Source organism: Bubalus bubalis, chromosome 11 (genome assembly GCF_019923935.1).
Source record: "Bubalus bubalis isolate 160015118507 breed Murrah chromosome 11, NDDB_SH_1, whole genome shotgun sequence".
NCBI lineage: Eukaryota > Metazoa > Chordata > Mammalia > Artiodactyla > Bovidae > Bubalus > Bubalus bubalis.
In genome coordinates, this window is record NC_059167.1 from 16,337,152 (window position 1) to 16,350,705 (window position 13,554).

The 13,554-nt window shown below is 49.6% G+C and overlaps 1 protein-coding gene across 1 annotated transcript in view; it reads left to right on the forward strand.

The window, feature by feature from the left end:
- LOC102390987 (feline leukemia virus subgroup C receptor-related protein 2) overlaps nucleotides 1-13,554 on the forward strand; it is a 49,705-nt gene that overhangs the window by 1,193 nt on the left and 34,958 nt on the right.

The window sequence follows — 13,554 nt, forward strand, 5'->3', positions numbered from 1 at the left end:
TGGTCACTGTCAAGGCACGTGAAGCACCTGCCCTCGTGGCTGGCTACTTGCTGACCTCCCCTTCTGGTTGGGAGAGAGGACCAGGTAGGGACTGGGAGAGCCAGGGCAAGGCTGGTGAAGACTGGCATGAGAAGGGGTGGGGCCAGGACCAACCCTCTAATGCTCATGGGGGCAGCCAGGTCGTGCAAGGAAAAGTGACACAGGAGGAGGGTCACGGCATCGTGAGAGCACGCGTCCCAGCTGAACTGGCAGCTGCTTCAGCCTCCACCAACTGTTCTTATACACAGCACGACCGTCTCATGTTATCAGACCGTCTCATTTGTTGTTGCCTTTAAAGAAGCCAGGAACCAGATTTTTACTTAAATTTATTTTTAATTGTGCTAAAATTATAACTTATTCATAATTTCAACCATTCATAATTATACAGTTCAATGGCATTAAGTAGTTTCACAATGTTGTTTAAGAATTACCAGTATCTATACCCGAATATTTTTTTTTTATCATTCCCAACAACTCTGTACTCATTAAATAGGAACTCCTCTATAATCTCTATTCCATCACTACTCTATTCTACTTTCTGTCTCCATTAATTTGCCTATTCTAGGTACTGCATAGAACCAAAATCATGCAATATTTTGTCTTTGGAGTCTGGCTTATGAAATCTGTTTTTGTTTTTTGTTAATTCTGATAAAACTCAAAAATTATGCTGTTGTTGTTACTGTCCATGTTTTGAGATTGTGGGTCATATAAGACTTCTAGGGTGAGACTTCTAGGGAAGGTAAAGAGGAACTGAATGCCAGTTCTGGTTTCTCCTTCATGCAAAGCCGTCACCAAAGATACAGGCAGGTGGGTGAGCTCAGAGGCTGGCCACTCCGGGAAGGAAACTAGACCAGTGCTCCCTCAAATGGTGCCCATTTACCTCACCTGTGGGTCCAGGACGGACGACAGATGCCTGGGCCCTCACCTGGACTTCCCAATCAGATCCTCCAGGGAAGAGGCCAGGCGCCTGTGTTTCCACTTGGCTTCCCAGGCGAGGTTTGTGATCAGACGTGAAATCAGCAGGAGAGAGGAGCTCCGCGCCCTGGGAAGGCGCCCTCCTGCCTGGAGCCGGGTTCCTGTCAGGGCTGGCGTGTCTGTGCTGCTGTAGGAAGGGTCCAGCTCCCAGGGGAGGAGCTGGGAGCTCATTCTCCACAGTGAGACGGGAGGGTGGGCTTGGGTGGGGCTCCTAATTCTGATTCACTTAAAGTTCTGAAAATAAACAAAGCCCTGGGGGTTTGGGGGGGTTTGGTGGGGTGGGGAGGCCGTGCAGGCCTGTGAGGTGGAACCATAGCAGAAGCTCCTAATCCTGCTTCTTTGACCCCTGCTCTGACCAGTCTGGCTTCTTAGTTCTGTCCTTGAAGATACATTGCTTAGAGATTAAGCCTATAGCCTTGGAGAGTGACATCAGTAGATGGTGGACCAGGAAGCTCCACACACTTCTCCCATGGAAACATTAAATAAATGAGAAACTGGCTAAAATAACCTTCCCTATGGCATTTCTGTACATCAAAGATCTACAGCAAACAAGGAAACACCCAACTGAAGAAAAAGTCACATTCAAAATGGTAGAAAGTTTCATGGCCATTTTGCTCAAGTTTGCCCCTCCCCTCTCCGTTCTCCTGTGTCTCCCTGCAAACCTGAGAGCACAAAGCAGATCAAACTTGCAACATTTTACATCGATTGTTTCTATACACTAACAATGAACAATCCCCAAAGGAAAGTAAGAAAACAGTTCCAATTACAGTAGCATTGAAGAGAACACTTGAGTCATTTAACCAGCGAAGTGAAAGACTTGTGCACTGAAAACTGCAAAATGTTACTGAAAAAATTAAAGAAGTTATAAATAAATGTAAAAACATCCTGTGTTCATGGATTGGAAGACCTTAATGTTGTTAAGATGTCAATACTACACAAAACAGTAGTATAAATCTATAAATTCAGCACAATCACTATCAAAATCCTGATTTTTTTTACAGATGAAGGAAAAAATTGCATCCTAAAATTCATATGCGGAAGTTTAAGGGACACTGAGTAGTCAAAGCAATCTTGGAAAAGAATCCCAAAGTTGGAGATCTGACACATCCTAATGTGTCTAATAAAACTAACAAAACTAATAACAAAGTTATAGTAATCATGACAGTGTGGAATCAGCGTAAAGACAGACTTACAGACCAAAGGAGTACAGAGTCCAGAAATAAACCCTCACATCAGTTCAGTTCAGTTCAGTCCAGTTACTCAGTCTGAGTCGCTCAACTCGGACACTAACTATTGGAGTTAGTGCAGACCCCAGAAGTTAAGGGCTTGGACCCACAAGACTGTCTCCATTTGCAAGTCCTAGGGACTTCCTATATTTCTGACTGACTAGCTATAAGGTGGGGTTCCTATGAGCCCTGCTTAGGCTCTATAATTTGCTAGAATGGTTCAGGGAACTCAGATAAACAGTTTACTTACCTGTTTTTCCTGGTTTATTATAAAGGGTACAAGTCAGGAAAAGCCAAGTGGAGGAGATTTCAGAGCCTCTGTGGGGTGCGCCCTCTTAGCACTTTGATGTCACGTGTTTACCAGCCTCACAGAACTTTCCTGGTTCAAGAGTTTTTCTAGAGCTCAATTTCTAGCTGCCCTCCTATTCTCAAGGAGGGGGAGTGGGATTTGCTGCTGCTGCTGCTAAGTCCCATCAGTCGTGTCCGACTCTGTGCAACCCCATAGACGGGGGCTCACCAGGCTCCCCCATCCCTGGGATTCTCCAGGCAAGAATACTGGAGTGGTTTGTCATTTCCTTCTCCAGTGCACGAAAGTGAAAAGTGAAAGTGAAGTCGCTCAGTTGTGTCCGACTCTTTGCGACCCATGAACTGCAGCCTACCAGGTTTCTGTGTCCATGGGATTTCGCAGGCAAGAGTACTGGAGTGGGTTGCCATTGCCTTCTCTGGGGGGTTGCTGAAACTTCCCAAACTCTAATCACTTGAGCTTCTGGAGACCAGCTCCATCCCACGGCTCTAGAGGGGCCCCAGTCTGAGTCACCTCATAGCATAAGCTCCGGTGTGATGGAAACAGGATCCTTATGAATCACAAAGGATACTCCTATCACTCAGAAAAGCCCAGGGTTTAGAGCTCTGTACCAGGAACCAGAGTAAAGACTAAATAAATTTTTATTATACCACAGGTACTGGGAGTAATCAAATTCATAGAGGCAAAATGTAGAATGGTGGTTTTGGGGGGCTGGGGCAGGAGCGTGGCAGGAGCTCGTGTTTAATGGATACAGAGATTCAGTTTGGAAAGCTGAAAAGTATTGGCGATGGATGGAGGCGATGGTTGCACGGTAATATGAATGCACTTAGTGCTGCTGAACTGTACAGTTAGAAACAATGAAAATAGTAAAGGTTAGGCCATATGTGTGTGTGTGTGTGTGTATTCTACTTCAAAAGAAACAAGCTACACACTGCTTGGGAGGTGTTTCCTGCGCTTGGGTACCTGATACCTGCTCACCCTGCCGTCACCTCGTCAGTCTCTGTGCCGGCAGAAGGTGGTCCTTGCCCTTCTGTGTAACTGCTGAGTTTGCATGGATACTGGCCTTTTTTTCCCCATGGTTCGTGTTTCCCTGTTTCCTTAACTTTTCTCCTGTCCTCTTCCCCTGTTCCTCCACCTCCTCTAAATGGGAAACTTGCCAAAGCACTGGAACCCTGACTAGTACATCTCTCCCGTGTCTCAGGCCTCTGGGCATAGCAGGCGCTTATGAATGGTCAGACTTATTAGTAAACAAGTATTCCTTTCCTGAGGGGAAGTAAGGTGACCACTCAGGTAGCTGAGAGCTCAGGTGGTTGTCGAAAGGGACTCTCATGCCTGGATTGTCTTCCTGACATGACTCAATCTTATTCCTTCAGTGGAAAAATCTATTCAGTCCTTACAGGGCACCTTGAACTCTCCTGGGCCCATGATGGTTAGAACACCATCTTTAGCCCTGCTGTGTACTCTTGGACAAGGCCTTAACTTTTCTAACTTTTGGCATCTTCTTTTGCAAGATGGAGATAATATTGAAAGAAAGTATTAGTTACTCAGTTGTATCCAACTTTTTGTTCCTCCGTGGACTGTAGCCCACCAAGCTCTGTCCATGGAATTCTCCAGGCAAGAATACTGGAGTGGGTTGCCATTCTCTTCTCTGGGGGACTCCCCGACCCAGGGGTCGAACCCAGGTCTCCTACATTGCAGGCAGACTCTTTACCATCTGAGCCATCTGGGAGCCCACAGGAGATAATATTACTAATGGATATGAACTTGGGAAAACTTGGGGAGATGGTAGGAACAGGGGAGGCCTGGAGTGCTGTAGTTCATGGGGTCACAAAGAGTCAGACAGGACTGGGCAACTGAACAGCAGCTGCAAAAGGCGGCTGAGAGGAGTAATGAGCGCATTTAGTGAGCAGAGTTTATCTGCCGAATGAAGAACAGGTGCTGTCGCTACTATATCCTCAACACGGATAATTGGCTGCTGATCTGGAAAGAGAGACCAGCACTAAATGCTCATTATAGCACTGTGTGGCAGGCTTATGGGTCCATGTGTACAGGACATTCAGGCCTCACTCTGTGGGAGGACATGCTCCAGAGTGAACGTCGGGGGACCCAGCCGGACAGCATCCCCAAGGGGGTGATGGTTATGAGCCGATTCTCCATGAATGAAGTGACCAGGAATTGGGTCAACAGGGAAGAGTGGGCCTTTCTAGAAGTTTCCAGGCAGTATCCTGATGGGAACTTGTTCCTCTTGAGAACTACTCAGACTAAAAGCTGTCTGGTGCTGGGAGATGGTGTTACCTTCCCAGTGTGTGGTTGATGGAACCTGGCATCTGTGTTGAAGATTTTAGGGTCTCAGGGATGATAACAGGTACTGGGCCGGCTCTTACACATCAGACCTCAGGCTTACAAACCTAAAACCCTACTGAAGGAGGGATGGTGCCCAGGCTTATCAGATGGACACAGCCATTTTCCACTGCCGGATTCTTGATGTTTATCCAACAAAGCTGTTAACAGGATGTCCTTTCCTTGCCTTCACCTCCCCCCAACCCTGCCCCTGACATCAAAGGGCCTGTGTGAATTGGTTGGATCCCTATCAGAGATCCCTATCTGGGCTTTTCCCCCAGTGGCTCAGACAGTATCTGCCTGCAAAGCAGGAGACCTGGGTTCAATCTCTGGGTTGGGAAGACGCACCTGGAGAAGGAAATGAAAACCCACTCCAGTATTCTTGCCTGGAGAATTCCACGGAGAGAGGAGCCTGGTGGGCTATACAGTCCAGGGGGTCGCCAAGAGTCGGACACAACTCGGTGGCTAACACTATCAGAGATGATAAAGAGCTACAGGGTTAGGGTGCAAGTGGGTGTTTGCTCTTCTTTCTTTCTTCTCTATCTCTTGACTTCTGTCTAGCACCATCCCAAACTTAACCCAAGGGAGCATCTCCCTTGTCTAGGTTCTTCAGGACTATGGGCCTTTGTCTTTGCTGAGTTATTCAGGGGTGGGAGGTATCCTGCAGGTTCTGGAGGCCCATCCGGACTCCTCTGCCTCTTCCCCCTTTTGCAAGCATCTCTCCTTTTCTCTGCTGGTGAAATCTGTAGCTTGGCCTCTGAGCCCCACTCGGTTGGAGATGAGGCCTTGCCCCAGCGTGAGGACAGAGAGTACCAGGGCACTGTGTTTGCAGGAGGGTCTTGGGAGGTAGGGCTAGCTTTCCCTTGATCATCAACTTCTCGGGATTAGTGGAGTGGTATTTGCTGTGGCTCCTGTCCGACTCTTTCTTTCGAGAGGAGGTGAACACAAACCCCTTTCGGTACCAGATCAGTTTTGATGGGACAACTCTGCTGACTCCAGGAAGGAAGGGGACAGGAGCTGGAGCAAGGTTGGGGGTTATTTTTCTTCCTCTTCCTCTCCACTGGACATTCCTGATCTCTACCCCCACGTTGCTGTGTTGGCATGGCTACGTCCGCCCTGCTGGCTCTGGACGCAGCTGTCTCTGCTCAGGGCCATTTGCTGTGCCCACCAACTCAGAAATGTAGGAAGTGGGGTGCCATGAGTCGTGGCCTTAAAGCGGGGTCCATCGCAACCAGCTGTTTGGGGTGGCGGCTCCCCCTTGAGCAGTCCTCGCTTCTTCAGACCTTTGACCTGGGCTTCCTGTTTGTGGAGCCACTCAGTGAACTCATAGGCCCATTTCTTCTCTGTCAAGGAGCTAGGCAGGAGCACGCCGGGGTCCCACCATCCACCCCTGCCTGGGACTCCAAGGGAGGCAGTAGCTGGGAATTAGCTCTTGATTTCTGTCCTTGGGGGGTGCTAAGTCACTTCAGTCATGGCCGACTCTGTGCAGCTCTATGGGCCATAGTCCATCAAGCTCCTCTGTCCATGGGATTTCCCAGGCAAGAATACAGGAGCGGGTTGCCATGCCCTTCTCTAGGAGATCTTCCCAACCCAGGGATCGAACCCTCGTCTCCTATGTCTCCTGTATTGGCAGGCAGGTTCTTTACCACTAGCACCACCTGGGGAGTCCTCGGGGCAGTGAAGGGCCATTGTTTCTAAGTGAGCTCCAGGAATCTCCAGCTTCAGCACCACCTGGGCGGGGGATGGGGAAAGGGGGAGTGTTGTTGTTAGATATGCAGATTGCCAGGCCTAGGGGGGCCAGATCCAGGGAATTACCCTCTCCAGGGTGGGACTTTAGAATCTGTGGTTTTGATTCTCCACCAGGGACTGTGATATTGAAATTTGAGAACTGATACAGGAGCCGTGGGACCCTGACCTGGCTCTGCCAGCCCCTGTCTTTGGGGCCTCTGGTTGGACACCTGCCCTCTTGGCGCATCAGCTTCCTTATCTGTAATGAGGAAGCCAGCCTCACAGGTGGACATCCACGTTAAACGAGGTGTGAAAGCTCCTGAACCTGGAGGAGCCTCCACAGACATTCACTGAGTGCACATCCTTCTTCTCCCTCCCACCAAACGCAGGTTCGCAGCACTCCTTCAGGTGCCTCTGGATCTAGGCCTTTCTTTCATCTCAGCTGCTCTCCTAGGAACACCACTCACCGACCCTCCTCCCTGACACCATAGGTCAGGAAGGAACTTAAGCAGACCTGCCTATCCACTCCCCCCACCGATGCGTTAGGTTGGTGCTGGCATCCCCACCCTTCTAGAAATAGGTCACCCCCCCATAAGACCTTCTTTATAGAAAACAGGCCAGAAGAGGCCTTGGTGGGCACACGGTGGGGACTGAGAACGTGCTGATGGAAAGATGGATGACTGGTGTTCTGGTTTTACCCTTTATCTTTGGGGCATTGTCTTCTCATTGCTGAAGGGAGATTCCAGAGCATATATTTGCCATCGAATGACATGTCACCCAGGGGCTCAGGAGCATGGGAGTGGTGGGTGGAGGAAAAATGCGGCTTGGCCCAGCCCTCCTACTAATCTTTTCCACTTTTTATGTGTCAGTGGGCCTCCTGAGAAAATCCCCTCCACCTGCTTCCTCAGCAGCCTTGGAAGCTGGTCCTGGGAAGAATGGCAGGTGGGGAAGCTCCTTCTTCTTTGAGACTGGCTGACTTGAGGGGTGAGGCCTGGGAAGACCTGGCTGCCAAGAGACATTCTCAGCCTCTAGCCTTGGGACAGGCATCTCGATAATGCCTTGCTTTATTTGTGGAGTCAAGACAGTCCTAGGGCTTCCCTGGTGTCTCGGTGGTTAAGAATCTGCCTGCTAAGCAGGAGATGCGGGTTTGATCCCTGGGTCAGGAAGATCCCCTGGAGCAGGGAATGGCAACCCACTCCAGTATTCTTGCCCAGAGAATTCCAGGGACAGAGGGGCCTGGCGGGTTAGTCTATGGGATCGCAAAAGAGGCAGCAACTATACAACGGTAATGACAGTCCTCCTTGGAAATGTTCGGTTCTCTCAAGGCTACTGTGAGGGAAGGAAGTTGTGTTTGCAGGGATCAGATCACCACTGTCATTTTGTTGAGAGACACCCAGAGATATTGACATTTTCTCCAGTTACTGTAGTGCCTCTGACTCGCTGTCCAGAAAGAACTTTAAGAAGAAAGTTATTTATTTACTTGGCTGTTTCGGGTCTTAGTTGGGGCATGTGGGATCTAGTTCCCCGACCAGGGATCGAACCCAGGCCCCCCTACATTGGGAACATGGGCTCTTAGCCACTGGACCACCAGGGACGCCCCTAGAAGGAACTTTGATAATAGGTCCAGAGTAATTGTTAGCCATTCTATAATGACCCAAACACATTCCTTAGTTATGTAGCAAACCCCATTGCAAAGGACCCCATTGGTCCCTGGCTCATCTTGGGTCTCAGACCACGTGTTCCTGGGCTGTGTGGCTGCTTGAAGCCTGGCTCAGCGAGGCTCTGTGGGAAGAGAACAGGGCTGGGAGTGGACCAGCAGAAGTCCTGATGTTACCTCACTACTGATCAGCTCTGTGACTTCAGCGAGTTGAGCCAACTCAGTTATGAAATGGAGAGAAGGACGGGCCCTCCCAGGGCTCTGTGTCTCATCTATGCCATGGGCTTCCTGCTGTTCACCTCACTGGATGGTTTTGATGCTGTTTGTATGCTGGATGTGCAGGTGCCTTGAAAACTGTGAAATTCTGTGCAAATGTGGGCTTTTGAAAGTGAAAATGAAAGTTGCTCAGTCTTGCCAGACTCTTTGTGATCCCATGAACTTATACAGTCCATGGAATTCTCCAGGCCAGAATACTGGAGGGGGTAGCCTTTCACTTCTCAGGGGATCTTCCCAACCTAGGGATCAAACCCAGGTCTCCCACATTGTAGGTGGATTCTTTACCAACTGAGCCACAAGAGAAGCCCAAGAATACTGGCATGGGTAGCCTACCCCTTCTCCAGGGCATGTTCCTGACCCAGGGATCGAACTGGCGTCCCCTGCATTGTACGTGGATTCTTTACCAACTGAGCTATCAGGGAAGCCCCTTAAGTGCCCTGAAAAAAATGTCTGTAGACCTGCCCATGACACTCAGAAAGTAAAAGGTTTCCTGTATATAGATCAGGTCCTGGCCACCTGGTAAAGAGCCACCTTGGATTAGGGGCCACACCCTTGGTTTACAGGGCTCACCATTCTTGATTTTAGAGTCAGCTGTTGATTTCATACAAAGTTCCAGTCATTCTGGTTGTCGGGGCCTCTCCCAGAGCTGCTGGGTTCCAGAGCATCCCTGCTGATTTGGTCTTTTTGACTTGAGCCATGATGCAGCTCCTGAGGTCCTATGGACCATTCTAACTCCTTTTTGATTCCAAGAAGGCCTTTTGCCGGGGGTTGGCACAAAGCAGCTTTTCAATCTCTGTATGCCCTGATGGCTCCCGTCTTCAATGTGGGCAGTAGCCTTGGTGGCAGAACGCAGAACTGACTTAGCCCTCACTGTCAGGAGAGGCTCCCGGGAGCAAGAAGCCTTCCTCAGGGCCTAGTGGTCCTGGTGTTACCACAGTTTCTCCCGGGCCCCTTACAGTTGGGCTTTCCTGGTGGCTCAGTCGGTAAAGAACCTGCCTGCAATGCAGAAGACCCGAGTTTGATCCCCGGGTCAGGAGGATCCCCTGGAAAAGGAAATGGCAGCCTACTGTGGTATTCTTGCCCAGGAAATCCCATGGACAGAGCAGCCTGGTGGACTACAGTCCATGGGGTCGCAAAGAGTCGGACACGACTGAGCTACTAAACCACCACCAGCAACCACCTAAGGGTGATGCTGCCCCACAGTAACAAGCGGGGACTGGTGGGGCTCAGACCATCTATGTGCCTGTGATCACCGACTTTTCTCTCTCCAGAGTTCTTCTGTCTCTCCTTGGGGAAGAGGGGACCCCATTATCTGCCCCAGGAGTGCTCGCCTTGTATTCTCATGCTGCTCCACAAAAATCCACATCCTTTACAAGGGTGTCCCCACTGTGCGTTGGATCTCTGTCCCTTTCAAGTACCTGACACAGGCCCCTGGCCATCAGTCTTTGTTTCTCTTTGAATTCTATTGATTCTGGATTGCATCCATGCCAGCCAGCCTCTGGGTGTTTCCCCAGTTGACAGACCACATGTAATGTGACAAATGAGAGCAGTGAATGAAGGCTCTAACCCCCTTGGCTGTCTATCTCATGTGGTACAACCTTGGATTAAGGGTTTCGTTGGCTGGTTGGTTTGTCATTAAGTTATGTCTGACTCTTTGTGACCCTATGGACTGTAGCGTGCCAGGAACCTCCATCCATGGAATTTCCCAAGCAGGAATACTGGAACGCACTGCCGTTTCCTTCTCCAGGAGATCTTCCCAACCCAGGGATAGGATCCAGCTTGGCAGGTGGCTTCTTTGCCCCTGAGCCACCTGGGAAGCCTTTAAGGCCTGTGTGTATGTGTGCTAAGTCCCTTCCGTGGAGTCTGACTCTTTGCAACCCTATGGATCGTAGCCCACCAGGCTCCTCTGTCTATGGGATTCTCCAGGCAAGAGCACTGGAGTGAACTGCCATGCCTTCCTCCAGGGGATCTTCCTGACCCAGGGATCGAACCCACGTCTCTTACATCTCCTGCATTAGCAAGCGGGTTCCTTACCACTAGCGCCACCCAGGAAACCCATTAAGGGCTATACTCTGCATTTATAGGGCCAAGCACTCTGACCTTTATGTCAGTTCTTGGGAGCTATGGTTTCTTTGAGACAATGCACCACAGCCTTTATTTACTGACTGAACAAATATTTCTTGAATATCTACTCTGTGCCAACCCACACTCTGTGCTCTGAGGAAAGAGTTGTTCAGTCACTCAGTCGTGTCCGACTCTTTGAGACCCCATGGACTTTAGCAATGAAAAGAAAAGTTCCTGAATTCACATCTAAGGGAAGAGGGATTAGACTCTAAGGCTGATGGAGTGACTAGTGGTGGAAGTGTCGGGCCAAGTAGGGGGTGAGCTGACCTCAGGTAAGTAGGTCCTGGGTAACTCCCTAAATCCCAGGCCAGAGTTCATGGTATTACTCTCCAGGGATGGTGGTAGATATGGGTGATTAATAGTTTTTCTGGTGCAAGGTTTAGATTTCTTTTTCTTTCCAGATCTCTCTGGGACCAGGAGCCAGGGCTAGTTACCTTATGAAGTTGGCATCTTAGGGAAAAACTACCTAGGGCCCAACCTGTCTCTTTTTGGAGGCTCACCCTGAAGTGGGAGGAGCTGGGTCTGGCTCGTGGCAGCCTGCTAAGAAACCACTCTTCCAGGGCCTGCCTGTGAGTAAGCCCTCTGGTCTGAGTTTCACCTCTGAAAGTCAGAAGTGGGGGTCTTTCAACCAAGAAAGCCCAATCAGACTCAGACGAAAACTTGGGAGTATTAGAAACGTGTATGGTCACATGAGGGGCTTCCCTGGTAGCTCAGCTGGTAAAGAATCTGTCTGCAATGCAGAAGACCTGGGTTCAATCCCTGGGTTGGGAAGATCCCCTGGAGGAGGGCATGGCAACCCACTCCAGTATTCTTGCCAGGAGAATTCCATAGACAGAGGAGCCTGGCGGGCTAATGGGGTCACGGAGTCAGACACAACTGGCGACTAAGCGTGCACACATGGTCACATGAACTGCTTTCAGGAATGACAGCATGTGACATATCAGACAAAGGAAACAGTTCTTCTGCTTTGGGCTATTTCACCATCTGTCACCAGGCAGGGAGTGGTGAGGTTGAGCATGGGAACAGTACCCGAGATGTGTGAGTTCAACTGTTGGCTGCCGTGGGCTGGCATCTGGTTGGGGGTTGGTGGAAGTGCCAAAGCATCTCAGTGGAGCTTTTTATTTTTTCCAAGAGTTGGAGAAAGTGAGGTCTGCATCCGCCCCTTTCCTGGCCTGGTGGTTAGAAAGATGTCCCTTTTCTTTCTTCTTCCCCGACTGAATCACTGGGGAAGTTCTAGGAGCCTGTGGCCACTGGCTGTCCGCTCTGTCATGAGGGGGACCTTTGGGTGGAGAAGTGGGCCATGAGTCAGGCACTTGGGGAAAGGGGAGCAGAGGCTGGGAGGGGGTGAAGGCTGCTCTCACCTGGACCAGGACTGAGCCTCTGCTGATGTCACCCCAAGCACAATTTCAGGAGCAGCACCGACCCTTAAAAGGAGGCACGTGTGCACCAGGAGCCTCCCGAGGTGATGACTGAAGGCAGCACAAATATGAAGCTGAACTAAAAGAAAAAAAAAAGCAAGCCCTTTGTCAAAAAAATTAATCAAAATTTTCCAGTAGAACTCAGACCCCTTCCCTAAACTTAGCACCTTCTCTGTTTAGAGCCCAGGGTACCTCTGCTACCTGCACCCTCTCAATAATGAGGAGGAAACCCATCCCCAAGACTGTAGGTCAAGATCAAGGCATGTTGGCTCCTTGGAAGCTTGGTAATGTTCTTCATCTTGCATTTATCTCCTCCCCTACCTTTTAGTGTGGTGCTTCCTATCAGTGGGTGTTCAGTAAATCTTAAGTGTAGGTTTGAGGGTGGGTGGTTGATCAGCCTACATTCCAGTGACCCTCCTGTCTGATCTTGGGGAGCTCCAAACTGGGGGTCTTCCCTGCGTCATTCCACCTTGCATCTGCTTTCTTTTGGTGGTCAACTCTTGCAGTTCAGCAAATTGCTACTATGCCCAGCTTCTTTGCTGTAGCAGAGACTGGCAATACTTGATTTAGGTTTGAGCTGTGGAGTTCTGAAAGTCTTCTCTGTTCAGAAGGTATTTTCTGAGCCTCAGTTCTGTTCTTGGCAGAGTACTGGTGTGGCATGGGGAGGGGTCACACAAGTAAAGATCTGTCAATGTCCCTGTCCTCATGGTGGTAAAATCTAGCTGGAAAGATGACAAATAGCCTACATGGAAGACAATCAGAAGTCAAGTATGTAAGAACAGGAAACCCCGTAGGGGCTGACTAAGTGCTCAACAGTCAGACTACAGCTGGAACCACATCTGCTGTTTGCTTCCTCCGGTAGCTAGACTCATGGGAGGGGCTTGAATGATAGCATCGCACCTGCAGGCCTGGAGATGTTATCAGGTCTGAGGCAGTTCCTTCCATGAAATTTGCCCAGTTTGTCAAGGGGCTTGGAATCCAATTGCCAAGGGCTTGCATCTCAGTTCTGCCATTAGAAGCTGGATGACCTTGGGCAAAGTTATAGTTTTCTCTTCTGTAAAAACCAAACCAGAGATAATCTTGCTGACTTTAGGGAGTTGTTGTAAGGAATTAAATGAAATAGCGTGAAAAATCATTTAGCAACTGCCTAGCACACAGTGGGTGCTCATTATGTATTCATGTCCTTCCTTCTGCTTTGAATAACAGCTAGGACTGGAATGTTCGGCCAAATGGTTAAGGCTACGCACTCTAGTACCCATGGCCTGAACTTGAAGCCTAGCATAGAACACTTGCTGTTCTTTGACCTTGGACAAGCTACTTAAATGCTAGTTTTCTCAATTTTAAAATAGAGATTTGGGGACTTCCTTGGTGGTCGAGTGGTTAAGAATCCGCCTTCCAGTGCAAGGAACACGTTCAACCCCTGGTCAGGGAACTAGGATCCCACATGCCATGGGGCAACCAAGCCTA